Source organism: Myxine glutinosa, chromosome 6, assembly GCF_964187855.1.
Source record: "Myxine glutinosa chromosome 6, kmMyxGlut1.1, whole genome shotgun sequence".
NCBI lineage: Eukaryota > Metazoa > Chordata > Myxini > Myxiniformes > Myxinidae > Myxine > Myxine glutinosa.
The window spans coordinates 107,943,754-107,967,981 of NC_136266.1; positions in this window are offsets into that span (position 1 = coordinate 107,943,754).

Below are 24,228 nucleotides of genomic sequence, written 5' to 3' on the forward strand. Positions count from 1 at the left end.
TCCACCGACATAATAGTACATTGTTGTCTTCTGATGTCCTTGGCATTTCATGTAAAATACATTGTTGTCCCCTGATGTCCTTGGCATTTCATGTAAAGTACATTGTTGTCTCCTGATGTCCTTGTCATTCCATATAAAGTACATTGTTGTCTCCTGATGTCCTTGTCATTCCATGTAAAGTACATTGTTGTCTTCTGATGTCCTTGTCATTCCATGTAAAGTACATTGATGTCTCCCGGTGTCCTTGTCATTCCATGTATAGTACATTGTTGTCTTCTGATGTCCTTGGCATTCCATGTAAAGTACATTGATGTCTCCTGATGTCCTTGGCATTTCATGTAAAGTACATTGTTGTCTCCTGATGTCCTTGGCATTCTATGTAAAGTACATTGTTGTCTCCTGGCGTCGTTGGCATTCCATGTAAAGTACATTCTTGTCTCCTGGTGTCGTTGGCATTCCATGTAAAGGTCATAGTTGTCTTCTGATGTCCTTGTCATTCCATTTCCATGTAAAATACATTGAGGTCTCCTGGTGTCCTTGGAATACCATGTAAAGTACATTGATACATGTCTCCTGATGTCCTTGTCCTGCTCGTAGTGAGAGTGAAAGTTCCTGCACGAGCCTTTGATACTGTCGGCCTACCCAAAGGTTTTGGAAAGATGACTCCGTGCTTTTTATGATGAAAATCAGAAACGTAAAATAACATTTGGGCAAATGACCGTTCTGAAGGACACGGATTTGCTGGAGTCCCACGTGGGCTCTTCCCTGGTTCTGCAATGGATGGCGACTTGGTTCCCACGAGTTACCAGCGGGACAATTCTCATTATCGTCAGATGTTACCATGATACCGATGCGGCCATTACCCGCACATGCTGTGACCTTCAGAACCCTGGTAAGATGGAAATCCTGTTTATTTCCAGCCCTTCACGAGCTGCTCTCTGGTCGTCCATCCTTCGATCATCGGCACAGCAGATTATGGATCGTCCATAAGAAGCCAAAAACCTCTTCGTCCTTTCTTTCTGATGTATCCTTTTTTTAAATACTGAGCGTCGAACAAGGAAAAAGCACGTAGCATTTATTGAAACCGATGGTTACGACTAGTTTGGGGTTTGACCCATCGACCTCCCAGTGAGCCCCTTTTTTGAGATTCGTCGAGCCCCCGATACCCGCAGTATCGCTCGGTGTCCGATGCCGAACGAATACAAATTTCTCCTCCTCTCCTTTCCCGGTTCCTGATTCATTGCGGCTCCTTTGACATCATCCGTGTGTGAGGCTCGTTGAGGATTTGCCGAATGATAACCTCAAAACCACTGTTAATCGCATTACGTTATGCATGTGATTTTTGACGGACAGCGAGCTCGATGAATTAGCTGTTATTACAAGAGCAATCATGTTATGGGCGTCAAACTCAAAATGTCCTGTACAGTGCGTTCGTAAAAGGACCTTTGATGGATTCTCCGAAATCGATGATGAGAACATTCATTGATCATTTACATGAACCCAGTGTTGGCCTAGAAACGGTCAAGGTGGCTCCTTTGAGGTCTACGGGTCATGCACGAGTCCGAGCCCATGCTCAGCCGTTAAATGAACACCAGGTGGGTTGACTCAGCCTGTCATCCCTCCGAGGTCGGCAAAATGAGTACCAGCTGACTCATAATAGGGGGGAGGGGGTGAGGGGGGCACGGCATCGGCGGCACTGCTGCGCTCCCAGTGAGTCCCAGGAATGATGCAACCAGGAGCCACAGCCACCAAACCAACCACTCAAAATCAATAGGCTTCTTCCTTATGACCAATTCTACCATTTGGTGAAGTTTCGTGAAGATCGGTTGGAATTTGTGACCTGTAGGCGACTGCCATACAGACAGACAGACAGACAGACAGACAAACAGCACAAGACCAACCAATATACTTGAAAAATCTTCGATTTTCACAAGTAATAAATATCCTTGAGTGGTCCAGTCAGAGCCCCGACCTAAAAAACCTGTGGCATGAAGACTGAATGTCTACATTGAATATACAAGACATTGAATACAGAAATCCTTCACATTATCCTATAATATGTTTCAGCTACACCATGATGCACATTACCTTTTGAATGGATTTTTAGGTTTGCATAGTCGGTGACTGTTTCTAACCACTCGCATATTAAACATCGCAGATACTGCGGTAGATTCCGCAATGGCAGAGACATTGATTGCTGGTACTCGGTCCAAAATTCGACTTTGGGGTACACGATCAGAGAGGGTGCCACGAGGACTGGCTTTGTGACAGCACAGCGTTTGTGAGATCTCTGTGTGACGACTGACGATCATACAATATACACACATTGGTATTTGATTGATTGAGTACCGGTACATGTGCTTGTGTGCATTCACTTTATTTATTATTTTTGTATGCAGTCAATCATGGAACAGCGAGGTTCTTTCGTTCGTGCGGGGTAGCATCATTGGCTGAGGGCGAGGCAGTGCCGCTGATGCAGTGCCCCCTACTGGTTATGGCGGGAATTTTCAATTTGGCCATGATGCCGGCGATAGCGCACCTACTCTTTGCAAGCGACACCGACTGTGGGATCTTTACCCAAAGGTTGCGGAAAGATGACTCCGTACTTTAAATATGTATGCATGTCTGGGGTCGAAGCTGTTTATGGCAGGATAAATTTGTAAATACCGAGGAATAAAATGAGGCGCAGGGAAGGGGGGGGGGGGTTAGAGGGGGGGAAATATCCCTCAGTTTTTTGGGTTTTTTTGTATACAAGATCGAGGCTCGTGAAAGAGCTAACATTAATCACACAAAAAGTCAAACCGACAAATAAAACACAAAATAAGGGGACCGGTAGACAAGATGGGGAGAGAGGGGGAAGGACACAAACACAACATTTGAGACCAGGGACATCGGGAGAAATGTGGGAGGGAGACGGAGAGGGGGGAGGTGGGAGAGGTATAAAACATATGGACACTGCAAGGACTTCCAGGAAAGAAGTTGGAATTTCAAAAAAGTGCATCTGGGGTGAATTAGCGGGGGTAGAAAAGATCAAGGTTTTGGATGGGGGAAGATAAGAAATGGTGGTGAACAGCTGTTTTAAAGACCTGGAGGGTGGAGTGCGATTGAAGAGAGTGAGGGAGTTTGTTCCAGAGGCGGGAGAAAATAGGAATGAAGGAGTGAAGGTGAGCAGAGAGCCTTGATTTTGGCAGTTTAACCATAAGAGGGTTGCAGGCAGATCTTGTGCGACCTGTAGGAATATTTGGGGGACAGAGCCCAGAGAGAGCTGGGGGAGCAAGGCCGGAGAGGAGTCGGTAGAAGACGGAAAGACCACCTACCTGCCTGCAGTGAGAGAGAGAAAGGTCCTCACAATCAGCTTAATCGCAGGAGATTCCAATGATTCTGAAAGCTTTGGTTTCAACAACGTGAAGATGAGCTAGGTGTGAGGCAGGAGCACCGGCAGTTTCATTCATTATACTATATTCAAATACAAATGAATTAGCGTTTTGCATACATTATATATACTAGGGCATGCCCGTACTATATATATGCCCGTACTATATATATATCTAAAATTATATCCCCCCCCCTCTATTTACATGAAATGGTTTGGTCCATTCGCAACGCCAAAGCGAACGGCGAACGGCTTGCGAGTACGGTGACAATCCCCCCCCTCTATTTACATGAAATGGTTTGGTCCATTCGCAACGACCACAGAACCCCCCCCTCTATTTACATGAAATGGTTTGGTCCATTCGCAACGCCAAAGCGAACGGCGAACGGCTAAATCGCCATAGCTCGGTAACTACTTGTCCGATTAATTTCAAACCTTGAAAAGGCACATCCTCGGGTCCCCAGCAATATACCTGGCAAGTTTAAAGTATATCGGACCGGTAGTTGTCGAGAAACAGCGGTCACAGACAAACATACATACATACATACATACAAACATACAAACATACAAACATACACACAGAGATTACTGGAATTATAGATAGATATATATACATTATTATGTATATAATGTGTGCAAACATATATGAGATATGTAGCTGTTGTTTATTCAAGTGAAGAGCCGGGGCTCTTGCTTGATACGGACGAAATGACGGGCAAGACACAAACTCGTCCGAGAAGATATTTATTCTCAAAACCAACTCGGGAACACTGTAAAGCCCGTTTATCGGGCTGCATTATAAAGCAAAACCGAAACCGAAACCGAAAGCCACGCCTCTCAAGCGAGGCGTGCTTCGGTGGTCACGTGATCAACAGGTGTAGCTGATTATACCCGCACGCGCGGCACGCTTTGGTGGTCACGTGACCAGCCACTCTGGCGCCGCGGATCCCCGCCGGTGACGTCACCGGCTGGAGCAAGGAGATTCTGATGCTGGTCTTGCTTGGGGGACCCATGGGTCGCTACACACGCCCCCCCAGAATGGACTTGGTCCAGGGAGGTAAATCTGAGGGGGGTCCGGATGACCCGACCGAAACGACCCCTGGCCAGTCGCGGGGGGGGGGGGGGGGGGGGTCTGGTGTGGTGGTGGGTGATCGGACAGGGGGTGCAGGCAGGGGGGGTCCGGTGTGGTGGTGGGTGGTCGGACGGGGGGTGCAGGACGGGGGGGGGTGGCCGAGGGGCCGGGCAAGTCCTCGGGGGAGGCTGCCGAGGTTCCTCGCGGGCCTCCCGAGGTTGCAGTTCGCGGGTGCAGTGCCGAGAAGGTTCGAGCGGTGCACGCGAAAAGCGGGTGAGCCAACCGAGGGGCTGGTCAAGGCCTCGGGGGAGGCTGCCGAGGTTCCTCGCGGGCCTCCCGAGGATGCGGGGCTGGTCAAGGCCTCGGGGGATGCAGTGGACGGGGGGTGGCCGAGGGGCCGGGAAAGTCCTCGGGGGAGGCTGCCGAGGTTTCTCGCGGGCCTCCCGAGGTTGCAGTGGTCGGTGCAGTGCCGAGAAGGCTCGAGCGGCGCACGCGAAAAGCGGGTGAGCCAACCGAGGGGCTGGTCCAGGCCTCGGGGGAGGCTGCCGAGGTTCCTCGCGGGCCTCCCGAGGTTGCAGGGTCGGAGAAGTAGTTGCGGTTGTAGTTGTAGGTGCGCGAGGGTGACGAAGCGGCCGTGCCGCGAACGTCAGTGCGCGCGAAGGTGACGAAGCAGCCGTTCTGCCAACGTCGGTGCGTGCGAAGGTGACGAAGCAGCCGTGCCTTCGGAGGGTCTTGGAATAGCTTCGCCCCTCCGGTCGTAGAGGAGGAGCCGAGCGCGGTGCGCGAATCTCATAGTCATGGCCGTCGTCGTTTCCGAAACTCCAGCATTTCGAAACCGCGTTTGAAACTGCGCCCGAAGCCGTGCGGGAGAAGCCGGCGTCACCGGCCTAGGTGGCTTCCCTGGCTAGGGCGTGCTCGCCGTGTCCGTTCGCAGCCCCCGCATCCGTGCGGGGCAGTCGGGGTTGCGTGTTCAAATTCGGGGTCACCAGTGAAGAGCCGGGGCTCTTGCTTGATACGGACGAAATGACGGGCAAGACACAAACTCGTCCGAGAAGATATTTATTCTCAAAACCAACTTGGGAACACTGTAAAGCCCGTTTATCGGGCTGCATTATAAAGCAAAACCGAAACCGAAACTGAAAGCCACGCCTCTCAAGCAAGGCGTGCTTTGGTGGTCACGTGATCAACAGGTGTAGCTGATTATACCCGCACGTGCGGCACGCTTTGGTGGTCACGTGACCAGCCACTCTGGCGCCGCGGATCCCCGCCGGTGACGTCACCGGCTGGAGCAAGGAGATTCTGATGCTGGTCTTGCTTGGGGGACCCATGGGTCGCTACAATATATATATATACATTATCATGTATATAATGTGTGCAAACATATATGAGATATGTAGCTGTTGTTTATTCAAGTTTTGTTATGGCTTCCTGTGGTGGCTGGGCGCTGTATTAGCATTCTTCCACCCTCTTCCCGCCATACCATTTTGACCGCGACGAGCGAAAGAACTGATCGGCTCCATTTTTGATGTTTTCTCTTTAATACTCGACCCTTGGATAGAGGTAAGCTGAATCTAAATTTATTGTTGAACCTCTTGAAGTAACTTTAGACAAATTATTGTATTGTGTGGATGCAAAATGTATCGTAGTAGGTTTTGTGTAAATCGTATAGCAAGTTCGTTATGCCGCCATAATTAACGGCATGTACTGAACGGCTGTATTTTTCCTTTTCAGTTTTTACGTGAATTAAAGACACGCTTTTTGAAACCAAGACAAGTCCCGTGACCTCTGAGGATTATAGACATAAAGTGTGATAACCGCCACAGTAAAAACGCTCCTTGGGATTTGCCATGACTGAGGGGAACACCTTTGGATCGAACACCCCGTTCCTCCTGGACCTTTCGGCTGTCTTCACTATCCGCTGCAGAGTCTGGCGGTCCGAGACATTGCAATTCCCGTACCTGGTCAGAACGCTCTCAATGGTACGCCATTGAGAGTGGCGGTACCATTGAGAGCAAACGGCGACCTCAAATTCACCATCTTTCTGTCCAGCACAAGCCTCCTTTCTTGTCGTTTTATCCGTGCAAAGCAAATGATTTGCCGTTCCAGCTGTTCCATGGTGTCTGTAGTCATGTAGTTTGACACGTTTCTCTCCTCTGTTGAATTGTAGCTTTGTATCTTTGTAACCTTAGATGACAATCTTGAATTAAAGCCCGAACCATTCTTTTGCCATTTTGTTTGGCAATCTGTCTTTCAAGTTCGATATTCACTGGTGATTTGCACGAGACGCTTCTTGGTAGGATGTCTGCTCTAACAGTTGTGAAGAAATATCAATTGCCCGTATGTCGAGTCCTCACGCAAAGGGAACGTCTCCCACTGATGTGCAGTACAGAGCGCTTCACGCCCGAGGTTATGACGTATATGAAAAGGCTTGTATCCCAGGAACCATACTTGAGGGCAAAATAGAATCGACCACTGGGACGAAGGTTTTTTTTTAGGTCTGACGTTTCATATATACATGACGCCAAACAGTTCAATCTTGGTTTCATCAGACCACAGAATCTTGTTTCTCACAGTCTGAGAGTCCTTTCGGTGCTTTTTTGCAAACTCCAAGCGGGCTTTCGTGTGTCTTTCACTGAAGAGAGGCTTCCGTCTGGCCACTCTGCCATAAAGCCCAGATCGGTGGAGTGTTGCAGTGATGGTTGTCCTTCTGGAAGTTTCTCCCATCTCCACACAAGATCTCTGGAGCTCCGCCAGAGTGACCATCGGGTTCTTGGTCACCTCTCTTACCAAGGCCCTTCTCCCCCGATTGCTCAGTTTGGCCGGGCGGCCAGCTCTAGGAAGAGTCCTGGTTGTTCCAAACTTCTTCCATTTAAGAATTATGGAGGCCATTGTGCTCTTGGGAACCTTCAATGCAGCAGAATCTTTTTTGTAGGCTTCCCCAGATCTGTGCCTCGACACAATCCTGTCTCTGAGCTCTGCAGGCAGTTCCTTCGACCTCATGGCTTGGTTTTTGCTCTGATATGCATTCTCAGCTGTGAGACCTTATATAGACAGGTGTGTGCCTTTCCAAATCATGTCCAATCAATTGAATTTACCACAGGTGGACTCCAATCAAGGTGAAGAAACATCTCAAAAATGATCAAGCGAAATGGGAGGCACCTGAGCTAAATTTCATGTGTTATAGCAAAGGGTATGAATACTTATGTAAATGTGATATTTCAGTTTTTGCTTTTTAATAAATTTGCAAAACTTTCTAAAATCCTGTTTTCTCTTTGTCATTATGGGGTATTGAGTGTAGATTGATGAGGGAAAAAATGAATTTAAACGATTTCAGCACAAGGCTGCAACATAACAAAATGTGAAAAAGTGAAGGGGTCTGAATACTTTCTGAATGCACTGTGTGTGTGTATATATTGTTGCGGATCTCGGACGTCAGCTCTCCCCTTGTCAAGGGGGGGGGGGGGTTAATCCCCTTCTCCTTTTATCTTGCCGACGCAAGTCCTGGAAGTTATAAAGTCCTTCCCGGCGCGGCGTTAGGTAGGGTTTGTTAGGCCTAGGGGTTCACTACTACCTAATTACTAACGCAGACCGGAAACGAGGGAATAACTCCTGCTCGAACCACGGATATGATGGAAAATGCCGAGCGGATAGCAATCCGCGATCCGAGCTGTTAACAAATGACTAGACCCGATTATAGCGGTTCCAATCGTGCCACGTTTACCCAATGGAGAAAAGACGGATGCGATCGGATAAGAGGAAACCCAGAAAATAGGAAGAACAAAGATTGGTTTATTAATTATGTACAAAGAAAGAAGAAGAGGAAACGAAAGAAATGTACAGGATAGGAAGAGGAAGAAGAAGCACACAGGGCAGCCTTAAACAGTCTTATTCTTAATACCCCAGGACAAACGGGCCCGTCTCACATCCACACTCACACGGGGATTGTAGATGGTTGATGGTCACCAACGCGTCCAGGCTCCAGCCTGGCTCCGGTCCAGGCTCCGGTCCAGGCTCCGGTCCAAGGGACGAAACCGGGCAGGCAGCTTCGCGTGTAGTGGAACGCGAACGGACAATTATATAACGGGGGGAAGGCTGGTATCCTAGCGGCGTATGTAATACATGCACACTCATGCCAAACGGCCCCTCTCCAAAGTCCTGTCTTTAACTCCCAACGCCAGCGAGCCCTCTTTAATCACAGTAGTCCTGGACAGTTCTCTCATCAGCGTGCTTCCTTGCAGTCCTGTGAAATGTGCACTCTCCCCAATAAGCCTTCTCAAATCAGCGCCAGCGAGCAATTCCTTTCGCAAAGCGCATATAACCACGAGTTGTTTTACCAAGCGCGTTTCCAACAAGAGTCCTCTGGTAAGTCCTGTCACAACCAATCAAGCGCATTAGTCCTCCAAGTCCTTCTTCAATCAGCGCCAGTGAGTAAGTCCTGTGAAAGGTCTTTGCGTTCGCGCTTTTAAAAGTCAAGCAGCGATCACTACACGAGCCCAAAAGCCACGCCTCTCAGGCGATCTTACCTCAGCCCTGGTGGGCTGGGCATCGCTTACCGGCCACGCCCTGATGGTGGGTTGACGTGGCCACACCTTCTTCCTGGCGCTCCGCCCCCTTTTCCGGGCCTCACCTCGTGGCTTATGGCGGCGTTTGGGCGGAAGCCCAGAGAGGCTGCGAACCTCTCTGGGCTTCTGAATGGATTTCTCTCATCTCCCCTTTCCGTTCAGGCTGGAGTTCCCCAAGGCAGTGTGCTGGGCCCTGTGCTTTTTCTGGTCTTTATCAATGATCTCTCCGACTCTCTGGAAAATCCTCTCTATCTCTTTGCTGATGACTCCACTCTCTGCCGCTCCATTCCTCTTCCCTCAGATCGGCAGTCTGCAGCCTCCTCACTCTCTGAAGACCTGGACAAAATCACAGACTGGTCAAACAAGTGGAACATGTCTTTCAATCCTGACAAATCTCACACTCTGACTATGTCTCTCCGAAAAGATCGACTGGACAACCCTCCCATCTACTTTCTCAACAATCCTCTCCAAGAAGTTCTGTCGCTCAAGCTTTTGGGTCTCACTATCTGCCATGATCTTTCTTGGGAAAACCACATTTCCAAGCTGGCCTCCAAAGCCAGTCGCCGACTGGGCATCCTCCGTCGTGCGAAGTCCTTCCTAGGCACACCTGAGCTCCTCACCACATACAAGGCTTTCATCCGCAGCTCAATGGAATACTGTTCTCCCCTATGGGCTGGTGCTCCTGCCTCACACCTGGCTCGGCTTCACGCTGTTGAATCCAAAGCTTTCAGAATCATTGGAATCTCCCACGATGAAGCTATCTCTGAGGGCCTTTCACTCACTCACCGCAGGCAGGTAGGTGGTCTTTCTGTCTTCTACCGACTCCTCTCCGGCCTTGCTCCCCCAGCTCTCTCTGTGCTCTGTCCCCCAAATATTCCTACAGGTCGCACAAGATCTGCCAGCCACCCTCTGATGGTTAAACTGCCGAAATCTCGGCTCTCTGCTCACCTTCACTCTTTCATTCCTCTTTTCTCCCGCCTCTGGAACAAACTCCCACACTCACTTCAATCACATTCCTCCCTCCAGGTCTTTAAAACAGCTGTTCACCACCATCTCTTATCTTCCCCCATCCAAAACCTTGATCTTTTCTACCCCCACTAATTCACCCCAGATCCACCTTGTTTGAAATTCCAACTTCTTTCCTGGAAGTCCTGGCAGTGTCCATATGTTTTATACCTCTCCCACCCCCCCTCCCCTTCCCATGCCTCCCCCCCAAAGCCCTCTCCCTCCCACAGTTCTCTCGATGTCTCCATGTCTCTCGGTCCCTGCTCTCAAATGTTGTGTTTGTGTCCTTCCCCCTCTCTCCCCATCTTGTCTACCGCTCCCGATGTTATTTGTTTTATGTGTCTGTTTGCTTTCTGTGTGATTAATGTTCGCTCTTTCACGAGCCTCGATCTTGTATACAAAAAAAAAGAAAAAAAGAAAAGAAAACGCTGCTGGAAAGGCGCGTAACAATTTGGGAGGGCCATGTGGCAGACTGGAGGGCACATAATGGCGTCGCTGGGAGAGGGAGGCTGGCAAAATGAATGGAATGGGGCCTACTCCTTATTTGATTGACACAACGCAGATTCAACTATTGGAAACATGGCCTTATCTATACACATACTAATGAAATAACTGAAGTCCTATGATGACCTACGTGTTGCTTGTGGCCTAACTATGGGGTGCTACCTTTAACCTTTTAATAATGTCATATTTACAAGTGTGGGTTCTCAAAACCGCAACAATATATATATATATATATATATATATATATATATATATATATATATATATATATATATATATATATATATATATATATATATATTGTTGCGGAGATGAGGACCGTATTTTTTTGATTGTGTGCTGTATTATTATTATTATTGTTTATTCTGCGCCCCCTGCCTCCGGAGCTGTGTAGAGGTGAAAGGGCATCCCATAATTAGTCCACAAGCATACACGTCAGCCAAATAATAGAATACCCCTGTTTGATAGTTATCTCTTATTCTGTGTTTTAGAGTAAGGCTGTGTCTCCCATTAATTGAAGTACTCCATTGCACCAGTGAAAGAGAATAGATCCCCTTTCATTCCCGTCCCCAAAATCTCCATTTCCTTTTACATCCCCTCTCGTGATTGCCAACCCTCGATTGCCAATTACCTCCCCTCCAATAACCGCCATTGACCACGAGGCAGGGTCGGAGAAGAAAGGCGTGTCTCCACCTCGTCATAGAGGGGAAGAGGGGCGTGCCCGCCCGTCGTCATCAAGGGCGGAGCGAGAGGGTCGCGTGACCAACCAGGGCCGAGGTGAGCACACCGATGGGCGTGTCAGGAAGGCCGGCGGCTTGATCGCTGGAGGCGCTATAAAAGGCGCGCACGCAAGGGTCGGGAGTTGGTCGTCAAGAGAGAGAGTCAGTCAGTGGAGTCGGTGGTCAGTTGGTTGCGTTGGTTGCGGTGAGGAGTCGGTGGTGGTGGTCAGTTGGTTGCGTTGGATGCGGTGAGGAGTCGGTGGTAAAGAGTGAGTGGACCAAGAAAGAGTTGAGGGTTTGGACCAGACGAGTCGGACAAGGCCTGGCAAAGCACGCGACGTCCACAGCAGCCACAACAGCAGCTTGGGGGCCTGAACGGCGGTTTGGAGCAGGGCCGTGAAGGAACGGCGGCTGCTAAACGCGCCGGTTGTGCTGCAGGACCCCCTTGGACCTTCCTCTCCCTCCAGCCATCCACCTCCTGCCTTTCCACCCTTCTTGTGTACGTGAGTTTGTTTTGTTTGTTCTGTCCCTGGGTTAATTAAGTCTGTATAAGCTAGTATTTGCACTGTGTCACCTGCGTCTTATGTGTTGTAAATAAACTTGATTGCTCCTTTTTGGCTTGTGTGTGTACAATAAATCCAATTACTCTTCTGTCCGTCTTCTCGTTTTATTCCTTTTCCTTTTTTCCTTCTCTTTCGGTCGCTTTAGAGGTTTCCCGATTGAATATCTGTGGTGCGATCTGGTCAACGTCGGGTGGAATCGGGCCAATTGGGGATCCTGTAACGGTCGCGGTTGGACCATCCGCTCGGCCCATCATAACATCTAAACCGCGATCCGTAACAATTGGTGTCTGGGAGTGAGATACGAGGCCCGAACCAAATTTTTTTTTAAAAACGTGTAGAAAAAAAAAAGAAAAAATTTGGTCAAAATTACGAGCTGCCGAAATTTTGTTGTTTTATAAAACCCGAATTTTGAGATCGCGCCATGGACAATCAAGGCGATCGGAGGTCGGTGGGGGAGATAGACGGGTTAGGGGTAACCCAGGATCAGAGGGGAGAAATGGAGGAGAGCAATGAGGTGGTTGAGGGTGTATCAGGAGCACAAAATGGCGTCCTCGCGCACGTGGTTGAGGGGGCAGCTGCGGCCGCACCCTTTGTACTACCAACGGTGGTCCAAATGCAAGCCTTCATGGCGCAATTCGCCGAGATGCTGAGAATAAACGGGGAGAAATGGAGTAATAAAATGGAACAATGGGGAAACCAAATTGAAGCAACAACGAACGGAATGAGGGCCGATATGGAGCAAATCGACAAGTTTGGGGACAGAATGGGTGACCGCATGCAAAAATGTGGGGAGACCATGGATCGCATGGTGGGCGAAAGGGTCCCAGGGGTGCATGAGGAGGTAACGCGGGTCGAAAAGCGCTGGTTGAGCGAAGCGGAGAAAAGCGCGGGTACAATGATGGGGGTAGAAATCGCGACACGGGGTTTGGAAAAGCCGGCGACCGATGAGGTAGAGGGTGTTTTATTAAAGCCAACGGTCGTCGAGGTGAGTAAAGAAAAAGCGGAAGTGGGCATTGAAATTGAAGAGATGACGGAGGTAGCCCGGGAATTGCAGGGAGAAATGGAAAATGTACAAAGTCCCTGCTCAAATCATGATGATGTACTCGCTAATCCAAATGGAAGTTTGCAGGTTTTGGTGCAGGGAGGAAGAAGAACCCCGAAGATGAGACGTGCTGTTGTGTATTGTGCTGGGAGATTTTGTAAGAGGATGTTTGGCGACAAAAGAATTTTCGCGCGCTTGGGATCGAGGAGGCATCCGGGCGTTGGTGAAGGGTCCCGTGTGAGTGGAAATGGCACGCGTGGGAGGAAAAAGTGTGCGTCGGCGAGTGGGTGTGTTATAAAGTGTGGGAGTGAAACCGAGTGCGAGCGAGAATGCACGTCGGGGTGTACGGAGTGTACGTGCGAGGGTGAGAGTGACACGAGGAGTGAGTTGGTGGTGGAGCGGGTGCGAGAATGCACGCTTGGAATGGTCGAGGGTGTGCGAGGAGGCACACCTGAGTTAGTGGTAGCGCGGGTGTGGGAGAGCCCATGTGAGCGCGTTAGTGGGTGGATGCAAGAGTGCACGCCCATGGTGAGTGTTACGGAGGACGTAACGGAGGAGAGGTGTGGACCGAGGTGTGCGCAAGAGTGTGCGCGAGAGGTGTGGTGTGTAACAGGGAGAGCGTTGGTGGAATGTACGGACGGCGTTGGAACGCCGGGTTTTGTGAGGGTGAAAGGGGTAGCGTATGCGTGTGAGCATGCAAGTGAAGCATCGACCGTAACCGGGTTAGTGGTTAGGGCGACGGATAGCCGATGCGAGCACTCGGGGCGCGGTGTGCTTTGTTGGGTGCGAGGCCCGGCGCGGATCGATGCTGCGTCGCTTCTCTTCGAAGCGTCGTTGCCGATTCGGGCTTGGCCCCGCCCCGCACGGTCGAGTCCGGGCCTAGTCGGGCCAGGCGACCGGTCCGGTTCAAGGGCGAGTGGGAGGAAGCGGAACGGTGCCCCCTCGTGGGGACGGGGTTCCGACCGGGGGAGATTGAGCCATCGGGCCCGGGACCGCAAGGTGCCGCGCCGAGATGGTGCGTGGAACCTCGGCCCAACCAAACCACCTCCCTTGAACCGAAAGCCGGACGGATTCAACCTGCAGGTGACCAAACCACCCGAATTCATTGCTCGGCTTTACGAACCGAGTTTAATGATGTCATGACGCACCGAGGCTAGGATATAGCGGACTGTGATGATGATGGTAGTGATTTGATTCGAAATTTATAATAGTGGGTAGAATTGGCAGTCAATGGAAAATTTTTGAATTGGTTGGAATTTGGACGAGCAAAATTGATAGTGGGACCTCCCCGATGTGGTGGGATGGCAAATCCACCATCCCTCACAACGAGGGGGGCAAATGCGCTATAGCTTATGGGGTGTATGGCAGTGAAAACTAGCCCGGGTGGGTTAGGATATTGTGTGTAGGGATCTAGAAGATGACATTAGGTAACGTTAAGGTTAGTTAGTGACAAGGATACCTGTAGTGGGGACACAGGTAGTTTAGTGTGGATGATAATGACGTGGGAGCGCAATAGTTTAAAGGGGCGACTGGGAAGCGCAAGTATCAGAGGGGAGTAGTTAGGTGAGATGATGCCGTGTGTTTGAGGATTGAACAGGTGTGATTGCACAGGTGTGCAACTGAACAGGTGTGTGGAGCAGTGTATGAGTGAGTGAAGGTGATTGTGTATTGTGCTGACCAAATGGTCTAGGAAGAGGAGGAGGGTGCAGGTGGCACCAGGTATGATTGCACAGGTGTGCAACGACAGGTGAATGGAGGACAGGTGTATGGAATAAATGGTATGGAGTATTGGAATGGATGGTCGTGGAGTGAGTATGTTGGAAATTGTGGAGTGGAGTGGATGGTGCGAAGGTGTGAATGGGGGAAGAGTGGACCCCCATCACGAATACCCGGGGCGGGTAGTGTAAGTGTTAGGTAGAGGGTACAGGTAAATTGTGGTTGGATATTGGCATCTGTGGTGCGGGTGAAAGAATGGTCTTTGGATGGGTGCATTAGTGTGGTGGAAATGGCTGGGCGTGTAGCCTGTTAGTGTGTGTAGTTGGTTTGGGCACTCCACCACTGTGAGGATGTCGGCCAGGTGAGGCCGCAGGTGGGCTCTGGGAGCCGGTAGAGTTGTTGTGGATGGGGCCCGAGGATCCGGAGGACGGACCCGGGTAGCCCAGTGCCAGAGGGCACCGAGTGGGGTGACAGAGCCAGGAGGGGCTGTCCCCAGTTAGTTAGGTTAGGGTGAGGAGCTAGGTAAGCTCGGGTGGCAACTGCAGTGGTGGAGGTGTGCAGGTGGGTAGACCTGCTGGGAGAGCTACACGTCGCAGCCCAGAAATTGTGGGCACCGGGAGATGAATCGGGGGAGTGAGACCCCAAATTGAGAAGCACCACAGTTTGGTCAATGGGAATTGGTTTTTAGAACCCATAGTGTAAGTGGCCAATGGATTGGCAGGGAAAGACCCTGGGTAGTGTAAAGTGTGTTAAAGTCATTTAGAGGATAGTTAGGAAGAAGGATCTCCTCGCACCATCTGCATCCACTCACCTGAGGTGGCAGGTACTCCACACCATGCCAGGTTGTTTGATTATTTTTTATGATGCAAATGTTTGGATTGTGAGACGCATCATGACGTGGGTGTGACATTGTGCTTGATGTTCCATCTCTGCCTCCTTATGAGGATTGATGATGAATTTGGTGATGGCAAATTTTGAAGTAGAGGGATTGTGGAGACGAATTTGGTATAGGAGAAATATGGGGAAGACGTGACAGTAGTGACGAATTTGTAAATGGGTAGATTTTGTAAATATGGGGTAAGGGCAAGGGTAGTGTAGGTGACAGGGGGGTGACGTACGGTAGGGACGAGCTTTCTCACTTCGCCCTCCGTACGCATTTCGCCTTGCATTGCCTCATTGATGTGTACCCTTGTGACCTTACCCCTCGCTCATTTGTCTTTCCCCTTTTGTCTCCCACATGACCTGTGCGCCATTGGGCGCCGAGGGGAGCGTGCGTGGGTTGGCCATTGTGCGCCCGAAATTCCCAGAACCAGCTGTCTGCATCGATGCACCACATTATGGACCACATGTCAGTGGCCGAGCACCACTTATGGACCCCATGGGTTGGGGCATAGCCCCTCTGCTGGAACCGGCCATGAGGGCCCGAAATCTTGCTGGCGGACCTTGGCCACAGGGCACCGATGCCCCACAGGTGAACCACACTAGTCGGCCCTGTGGGCCATAAATAAAATAAAATAAAAAGGACACATTGGGTGCAAGTTTTAATACAAATAGGCCGCCAGTAAGAAAATGAAAGAATGACAACATCTGGAAGAACAAATAATAATAACCAGCAGAGGGAGCCGAAGAGCAAGAGATCACCTGCAGGGTTAGGGGTTGTTGATTTATTTTTTATTCTTGAACAGTGATGACTGCACCGATTGGTGCTTGGGTGTGTATTGGTGCGTTTTTGGGTGCTTTCATGGTGCATTGATGCAGAGCAGACTGTCTTCCCCCCCAGAAAGAACAATCACAGGTCCTGGGTTAGTCTTGTAAATAAAAGTAGCGTCAAGTGTAAATAATGCTCCCCACCGTCAGTGTATAGTTTGAAGACCATTCCGCGATTCGGTTAACTGTGGGCGTAAGTCTGTTAGGCAGGGTGCAATGGAGCAGCGGGACACATTTATTTATGTTTTAAAACTGTCGCACTCAGGGTCAGGTTAAAAGTAGAGGGAACTACACCTACGTGTCACACTAAATAAAAGTTGTAGGCCCGGGACGTGCCTAAGAGGAGGAGGGTGCAGTGTTGCGGAGATGAGGACTGTATTTTTTTGATTGTGTGCTGTATTATTATTATTATTGTTTATTATGCGCCCCCTGCCTCCGGAGCTGTGTAGAGGTGAAAGGGCATCCCATAATTAGTCCACAAGCATACACGTCAGCCAAATAATAGAATACCCCTGTTTGATAGTTATCTCTTATTCTGTGTTTTAGAGTAAGGCTGTGTCTCCCATTAATTGAAGTACTCCATTGCACCAGTGAAAGAGAATAGATCCCCTTTCATTCCCGTCCCCAAAATCTCCATTTCCTTTTACATCCCCTCTCGTGATTGCCAACCCTCGATTGCCAATTACCTCCCCTCCAATAACCGCCATTGACCACGAGGCAGGGTCGGAGAAGAAAGGCGTGTCTCCACCTCGTCATAGAGGGGAAGAGGGGCGTGCCCGCCCGTCGTCATCAAGGGCGGAGCGAGAGGGTCGCGTGACCAACCAGGGCCGAGGTGAGCACACCGATGGGCGTGTCAGGAAGGCCGGCGGCTTGATCGCTGGAGGCGCTATAAAAGGCGCGCACGCAAGGGTCGGGAGTTGGTCGTCAAGAGAGAGAGTCAGTCAGTGGAGTCGGTGGTCAGTTGGTTGCGTTGGTTGCGGTGAGGAGTCGGTGGTGGTGGTCAGTTGGTTGCGTTGGTTGCGGTGAGGAGTCGGTGGTAAAGAGTGAGTGGACCAAGAAAGAGTTGAGGGTTTGGACCAGACGAGTCGGACAAGGCCTGGCAAAGCACGCGACGTCCACAGCAGCCACAACAGCAGCTTGGGGGCCTGAACGGCGGTTTGGAGCAGGGCCGTGAAGGAACGGCGGCTGCTAAACGCGCCGGTTGTGCTGCAGGACCCCCTTGGACCTTCCTCTCCCTCCAGCCATCCACCTCCTGCCTTTCCACCCTTCTTGTGTACGTGAGTTTGTTTTGTTTGTTCTGTCCCTGGGTTAATTAAGTCTGTATAAGCTAGTATTTGCACTGTGTCACCTGCGTCTTATGTGTTGTAAATAAACTTGATTGCTCCTTTTTGGCTTGTGTGTGTACAATAAATCCAATTACTCTTCTGTCCGTCTTCTCGTTTTATTCCTTTTCCTTTTTTCCTTCTCTTTCGGTCGCTTTAGAGGTTTCCCGATTGAATATCTGTGGTGCGATCTGGTCAACGTCGGGTGGAATCGGGCCAATTGGGGATCCTGTAACGGTCGCGGTTGGACCATCCGCTCGGCCCATCATAACATCTAAACCGCGATCCGTAACAATATATATATATATATATATATATATATATATATATATATATATATATATATATATATATATATATATATATATATGTCTCCATGGTAAGATCTCCAACCTTTAATTGAACAAACAATGACTCAACGTTTCGATTAACAACATGTGACAAAGCCACATGCCTCCGTTAATCTTCCTCAAGAGTGATAAAATCATCAACATCCCCTTATATGCAAAGTGGGCGGGGTATATGCAAAGTGGGGTGGGCAAAGCTGGACAGCCAATTAAACTGTATCACACCGCTCTCGTGAACGGAGACGTTACTGACCAAATTCAAAAATCAACCGCATATTAACGGCTCAAAACAAATTTTTATTATTATTTTTTTGGTATACTGAATCGAGGCTCGTGAAAGAGCTGACATTTATTTCACAAACAAATCAACCAGACAAACAAAATATACAAAAAGAGGGAGCGGAAGACAAGATGGGGAGAGAAGGGGAAGCACACAACCACAACATTTGAGAGCAGGGAGAAGTGTGGGAGGGAGAGGGCTTTGGGGGAGGAGGCGTGGGAAGGGGGGGAGGGGGGGGAGGTATAAAACACAAGGGGACCGAAATTAGCGGGGGTATAAAAGATCAAGGTTTTGGATGGGGGAGGATAAGAGATGGTGGTGAACAGCTGTTTTAAAGACCTGGAGGGTGGAGTGGGATTGAAGAGAGTGAGGGAGTTTGTTCCAGAGGTGGGAGAAAAGAGGAATGAAGGAGTGAAGGTGAGCAGAAAGTCTTGATTTTGGCAGTTTAACCATAAGAGGGTTGCAGGCAGATCTTGTGCGACCTGTAGGAATATTTGGGGGACAGAGCCCAGAGAGAGCTGGGGGGGCAAGGCCAGAGAGGAGTCGGTAGAAGATGGAAAGACCACCAACCTGCCTGCGGTGAGTGAGTGAAAGGCCCTTTGAGTTTGCTTCATCGCGGGAGATTCCAATGATTCTGAACGCTTTGGTTTCAACAGCGTGAAGACGAGCTAGGTGTGAGGCAGGAGCACCAAACCAGAGGGGAGAGCAGTATTCCATAGAGCTGCGGATGAAAGCCTTGTATGTGGTGAGGAGCTCAGGTGTGCCAAGGAAGGACTTCGCACGACGGAGGATGCCCAGTCGGCGACTGGCTTTGGAGGCCAGATTTGGTAAGGCCATCCTGTAAGCAATGCTGGATTATAACTCAAGTGTTTAGAAAATCATGAACAATCATTACATTTAATTAAAGGTTAAACTTGTAAATAATTAAATTGTAAATTAAATTAAAACTGTAAATATATTAAAGCAAAAAAATTTAACATAAAATAAAATTGCCATAATATCAAGAACATCACATGTGGCCCTGTGCGGTCAAGGGAAATGCGGGAAGGCGGTGGGGGAGCAATAGGGGGGGATAAAAATGGGGGGGCGGAGGGGGGCAGAAGCAGAGGGGGGTCTGGGAGAGGGGTGGTTTGGGGGGGGGAGGGGAGGGGAGGGGGCAAATTGTCCAAATAAAAACCTTGTGTGACATATTATGTGGACTTGTTGTTCAAAGTATGGAATGCCTGCTTCGTTTACACAAGAGTGGATCAAACGCTACCGGTAAGTCAACCACCTCTTGTGTGATCGAGGTAACAGTTTCTTCCATGTGCCAAGCCTCCAAAACACGTCTTCTGTTTCTGTTGGGTGTGGAACCCGAAATATTAACCCTATCCCATAAAGGTGTGTGGCCTTCATTAAGGCCGTGTTTGGCGATAGCAGATCTGCTGGGATAATTACATTCAAATGCTTTTTGGTGTACAGCAATACGTTGACCTAAGGTCCTCCCGGTTTCACCCACATACTCAGCTCCACAACCACAGGGCACTACGTATACCACCCCTGACCTGCCATGGAAAAGAGGAACGTCACCTCAGGTCAGCGCTGAATAGGGTAGTAGGCCAATTATTCCTATGACCTAATTACCAGCGCCTTCCGGTAAGCGAGAAAATGAGCCCCGCCCGAGCCGCGGCTGTAATGGACACGCCGAGCGAAGCGAGCCACGACTCAGGCCGTTAACAAAAGGACTAAACCCGACTATAGCGGTTGGCCAAATCGCGCCACAGGTACTCAATCGGGAAAGGACAAAAGCGATCGGGGTAAGAAGAAACCAAAGTAAAGGAATAACAGGATTTATTAATTATGTACATGAAATGAAGAGGAAACGAAAGAAGGGCATTTACAAGGAGAGGAAGAAGCAGATACACAGGCCAACCTTAAAACAGTCTTATATTACAACCCCGGACAAACAGACTTACACAACAGGGAATGGCAGGAAGGAATGGCTGGAAGGAGAAGAAGGGTCCAGGCAGATGGTAGGCGTCGAGGTCCGGCTCCGGGTGTTGACTCGTACCGCGGTAGCGGCGAGCGCGTACTGTTGGCACGCCGTCGGACCTTATACGTGGCGGGGGGGGGGGGGGGGGGGGGTGGGGGGGGGGTAGTCCTTTGCACGGCCGTATGCGCAGTTCAATACAATCGATGATGCAATCTCGCCCAGCCTCCACGCAGTCCGTGCCCTCTCTCTCTCCTCTCTCCTCTTGGGCTTCTTTCAACAACCGCACTTCTCTCCCTTCTAGTGTAAAGGCGCCGTGCTTGCGCTTATATAGCCCGCGTAGAAAATCAAGCCGCGCTTCATTGAGCCACGCCTATCAATGAGCTCACCTCAGCCCTGGTTGGCTCCCCGAAAGGGCCACGCCTCGGTCTCGGCGCTCCGCCCCCTTCTTCTCCGGCTTGACCGCGTACGTAATGGCGTTTGAATGCAGCGAACGCTGCCGGCAAGCAAAGTAACACAATTTGGAGAGAGAGAGAGCAAAATGGACGGAATGGGGCCTATCTTATTTAATGAATGCAACACAGATTCAACTATTGGGAACAGATCCTTAACTGAAACACATAATAATGAAATAACTGCAGAGAGGTCCTGTGGTTCTCTACGTGTTGTACATGGACTAACTAGGGTGCGATCTTTAATAAGCCAAATGATGGGGATATTTACAGGGGATCATTTATAAGGGAACATTTACTAAAATTTACAAAGTGAAGGTTCTAAAAACCCTAACAATATAATGCACCATTTCTTCTAGAAAATTGTGTAAATTAAAAAATATTTTGGTATCTACATGTGTATCTCTTTGGTTTGCAGTGGAACAAAACGAAAAAAACTAAAACAATCACTAAATATTTGCTTATTCGACGCAGAAATCCTAAAATGGGCCAGACAATATTATTGGCACCTTTTAGAAGTTGTTGAAAATAATTAGATTTCAAGCAGGTGATTCTCCTTTACTTTGGAATTGAACTCACCTGTAGTGAGTTGCAGGTGCTTGCAATATAAACATCACTCATTCATCCAGTTTAAATAGAGAAAAGGACTCATTCTGCTGTTTTGTGTCATTGTGTGTACCGCAATGAGCATGGAGAAAAGAAAGAAAACCAGAGAATTGTCTAAGGAGGTCAGTCACAATATTGAAGCCAAGCATGGACAATCTCAAGGCTACAAGTCCATCTCCAGAGACCTTGATGTTCCTGTGTCCACCGTACACAATGTTATCAGGAAGTTTAAGGCCCATGGCACTGTAGCCATCCTCCCTGGACGTGGCCGCAAGAGAAAACTTGATCAAAGATTGCAGCGAAGGATTGTTCGAATGGTGGAGAAAGCACCTCGATCAACTGCCAAACAGATTCAAGCTGAACTACAGACACAAGGTACGACAGTTTCAACTCGCACCATCCATCACCAACTCAATGAAAGGGGGTTCTATGGTAGGAGACCCAGGAGGACCCCACTGATGATGTAGCCCGACTGGAGTTTGTCTAAACACAACTGAACAAGCCAAAATCCTTCTGGGAGAATGTCCTATGGACAGTATGAGACCAAATTAGAGCTTTTTGGCAAAGCACATCGTCTCTGTTTACAGAAAACAAAATGAAGCCTTCAAATAAAAGAACACCTTCCCTACAGTCAAACATGGAGGAGGTTCAGTGATGCTTTGGTGTTGCTGTGCTGCCTCTGGCACTGGGTGCCTTGAATGTGTGCATATGTGAATGAAATCAGGAGATTACCAAGACATTTTGGAGCACAATGTTCAACCTATTGTCAGAAAGCTGGGTCTCTGTCAAAGGTCATGGGTTTTGCAGCAGGACAATGCCCCCAAACACACTTCAAGAAACATCCAGGAATGCTTCAAGACAAAACGCTGGACTGTTCTGAAGTCCCCAGCAATGAGTCCAGATCTAAATCCCATTGAAAACTTGTGGGGAGATCTGAAAACAGCAGTTGGGAGAAGGTACCTTTCAAATCTGGGAAAACTGGAGCAGTTTGCACAAGAAGAGTGGGCCAAACTACCAGTAGAGAGGTGTAGGAAGCTCATCCATGGCTAAAGGAAGCTCTTGACTGCAGTTATTTTGTCCAAAGGCTGTGCTACCAAATATTAAGTCGAGGGTGTCAATAATTTTGTCATTGCCATTTATTTTTTTTGTGTACAAGATCGAGGCTAGTATAAGAGCTAACATCAATCACAAAAAACAAACGGACACATAAAACACATGTAATAAAGGGAGCGAGAGACAAGATGGGGAGAGAGAGGGAAGCACACAAGTACAACAGCAGAGAACAGGGACAATGGAAGATCCATGGGAGGGAGAGGGCTTGGGGGAGGAGGCATGGGAAGGCGGGGGAGGGAGGGGGGTGGGAAAGGTACAAAACACATGGACACTGCTAGAACTTCCAGGAAAGAAAGAGGTCGGGATTTCAAAAAAAGTGGATCTGGGGTGAAATTAGCGGGGGTAGAAGAGATCAAGGTTTTGGATGGGGGATGATAAGAGATGGTGGTGGACAGCTGTTTTAAAGACCTGGAGGGAGGAGTTTTTTTTTTTTTTTTTTTTTTTTTTTTTTTTTGTATACAAGATCGAGGCTCGTGAAAGAGCGAACATTAATCACACAGAAAGACAAACCGACACATAAAACATATAACATAGGGAGCGGTAGACAAGATGGGGAGAGAGGGGGAAGGACACAAACACAACATTTGAGAGCAGGGACCGAGAGACATGGAGACATCGAGAGATCTGAGAGAGGGCGAGGGCTTTGGGGGGGGGGGGGCATGGGAAGGGGGCTGTGGGAGAGGTATAAAACATATGGACACTGCCAGGACTTCCAGGAAAGAAGTTGGAATTTCAAACAAGGTGGATCTGGGGTGAATTAGCGGGGGTAGAAAAGATCAAGGTTTTGGATGGGGGAAGATAAGAGATGGTGGTGAACAGCTGTTTTAAAGACCTGGAGGGAGGAGTGGGATTGAAGGGAGTGAGGTAGTTTGTTCCAGAGGCGGGAGAAAAGAGGAATGAAAGAGTGAAGGTGAGCGGAGAGCCGAGATTTCGGCAGTTTAACCATCAGAGGGTTGCTGGCAGATCTTGTGCGACCTGTAGGAATATTTGTGGGATTGAAGCGAGTGAGGGAGTTTGTTCCAGAGGCGGGAGAAAATAGGAATGAAAGAGTGAAGGTGAGCAGAGAGACTTGATTTTGGCAATTTCACCAGAAGAGGGTTGCTGGCAGATCTTGTGCGACCTGTAGGAATATTCCTGTAGGAATATAGGGGACAGAGCACAGATAGATTTCTTTTTATTTTCTGATTTAAAAGGATATATTAAGTTCTGAATCAAAAACAAAAGTTTCTGTAATATTAACAGTGAAATAAAGAATTGTGGAGACCAAATACTTTTGTCAATTTCAATTATTTTTGGAGAAAATTGTGAGCTGTTGGAAAACGTGCATGGGTGCCAATATTTTTGGCCACGACTGTATATGTATATGTATGTATAATGTATATATATATATATATATATATATAATATATATATATATATATATATATTGTTGCGGAAACGGAGTACGGCACTCCCCTTGGGGGGGGGGGGGGGAGGGGGGTTAGTCCCCCTTCTATTTTCACTGGCCGTCTCCGCTCCTGAAGCTGCTCAGCTCCCTCCAGGGAGGCAGGTGAGCAACCTCGTTCGAGACCGCGGACAAGATGTTAATTGCCGAGCGGATTAGCAGCCGCGGCTCGAACCGTTAACAGAAACTAACCCGATCCTGTTCGTTGGCCAAATCGTGCCACAGGTATTCAATGGGGAAATCACTAAAACAAAACGGATGTAAAGGAAAGAAGGCAAGGTAGGAAGAACAAATATAATTTATTACTAATATTTACAAGAACAAAAAAACCAAGGAGGAGGAAAGAAATGAAAAGAATTTACAGAAGAAGAAGACACAGTGCAACACTAGCTTACCTATACAAACTTACTTATACCCTAGGACAAGACACAC